Here is a 2470-nt window from a genome sequence, read left to right on the forward strand (position 1 = left end):
GAATTACTTTCGCTCATAAATGAAGCCCATGCGGTACTTCTTCTTCAGAAACACATGGAGAACCCGTTTGTAGAAGTCTTCTTTTTCTTTCTTCAGTTTTCAAAGTCTTTCCGTCTTAATAAAGATCACTCTCAGTGACGTGTCTAAACACATTTTTGAGTTTAGGGGTTTAGAGAGATAATCTTCCTTTAAGAAATTGATGCTAAACAATATTACAGAATATCTGGACAGCTACACTTGACTTGCTACACTAACTCTATTATTCTTTAGCCGTGGTGTCACTTCCTCTGGGCTCACCAGCACCCTCTACCTGGAGACATAGGTACTGCAGGCCTCACTTAGTGTATTTTAAAGTGCATTTTTAGCAAATAAAAAGACTAAATGAGTCACCAACTTGCAATAATGTAATCAGATGGGTGGTGAGAAATAATAAAATTAAGTAATTAAAAGATACATTTTCTTTTATGATGATAAAAAGACAGTATGGGCATGGGCTGCTGTTGCCTCACCTGCTGCAGTCTCGTGGATTTGATCAGTAAATTCATACATTTGCTAAATTGTAACCAAAGAAACATTGAAAACGCACACAGAAAAAAAGTAATCATAGAAAAAAATCATGTATAATTTGATTTTTAATTTTTAAAAATTATGTTTTATTTATTTTATTAATGGATTTTAAAAAATATATTCACCCAGTAAAGTCCGACTGACTGACTAACTATTCCTGACTTTTTTATATTGCTTAATGCTCCTTTTACTTCGGTGTGTCTTATAAATAACAAAAGTTTGACAATAAACCAGTCACTGACAACACACTTTATAATCCGGTTTGCCCTAATTTGTCTCAACTGGAATGATCAAATTAATTAAAACAGTTTTTCTCGTAGTCATAACGTTGTTCCTTCAGATTACCTTGGTTTAAATTTGCCAAACAATATAGTAAAAACCTAAATCAACAATTAAACCCGATAATTTGTGAAATGATTATATTTTTAGAAATTATATCAAATAAGTTTAATTAAAAATGGTTCCTCATGAATATTAATGAGCAAATGTTCTAACCTTTAACTTTGTGAATTTAATATTTCTGAAGGATTGGACATTTTTTATGTAAACTTTTATGTAAACTTTCGGGGCTTTAGGCCAAAGGTTCAAACCCACATCCCTTTCTAGACGCCGGCGAACATTTGTTAGGATCACGTTAGGTTAACGACCACACCATCTGGCTTTTGTCCGGTTAGATTCTGACCAAATCCAGAGCTATCTACTTATGACCAACCTCTGGTTCCTCCCTGTGGGTTAAGAAAGGCCTGGTCAAGGGTTTCTGGCCCTGGAAGTGTGTTTGGTCACCCAAAGAACAAGAGAGGGGCCATGTGTGGCCTTTAATTCACTGCATTGTCTGCAGAAAAAGCTAATCTTGGCTGGGCTCAGAGTCTCGCAGCTCGTGAGTGAATGAGAGAAAAGTTAAATATGCTTTCAAATGTAAAACCCCCCCAGCCCGGCTGGTATTGTGGGTTGTGTCATTGTGGGAATGGGAGATTTGCCGTTGACCCAGGCAACAGGAGGAGAGGGGCCCGTTTGAGTCAGAGAAAACTAAAGGCATTCAGGCTCGTGTTTGCAGGTGGCGGCTGTAATTCAATGCTTATACACCAATTTTTGTTCCACCTCGTGGGGGAAAAAGAAACCGATGGGTGCAGCTATCAATCCAAACTTGGCATAATGTACAAACATTAAATCCGCAAACTCAAACACCCAACAAACTCCAGTTTGATCAAAACCAGACATCCTTTATGAACCTCTTTGAGATCATTTTAAAGCTATCCGGAGTAGATTCCCTTTATTATGGAAACTAGGATTAAAATGTTTCTTCAGGGGTGGGACATAATCACACCCAACCGCCTTTTCTTCTTTTTTCAACTATCAGCTTCATCAAAGAAAAGTATTCTTGCTCATCAGGCAGATATTTTCAGCTCTAAACTTCACTGTACCTGCCAGGAACAACGGGCTCCCGAGGAACGAAGAAGACTCCGCGGATAAAGATGTAGCAGTTTATCCCCAGAGCTGATGCATAATCGAAATAAAAAAAAAAAAATGAGTTTCCTGAAAACAATAATTTGATCCGTGCTTCATTGGTTTGTCATTGTATTATATAAAAAACAAAACTTTGAACTTTGTAGAAAATCTTCTTTCAATGCATCTTATTGTACAGTGTTCCCTATAAATAACCCAAGATCCACCTTAAGCTCCTTATATGTAACATACATTTGAAAATAGACCCTTCAGTGTGGAAGTACAGTAGGGGGAGTGGCTAATTTGTGCCAAATAGCACCGTCTTACCTGGAAAACGACAGAAAAAGATGCTCATTTGACCACATGATTTCCACATTTCCTCATTTTTCAAAGACATGGTTTGAGAGGTACGCACATTTTAGTTAAAAAAACAATTGCTTGCCCTCCACAGTTTTTTTCG

This window comes from Oryzias melastigma, linkage group LG13, assembly GCF_002922805.2.
Source record: "Oryzias melastigma strain HK-1 linkage group LG13, ASM292280v2, whole genome shotgun sequence".
Classification (NCBI taxonomy): Eukaryota; Metazoa; Chordata; class Actinopteri; order Beloniformes; family Adrianichthyidae; genus Oryzias; species Oryzias melastigma.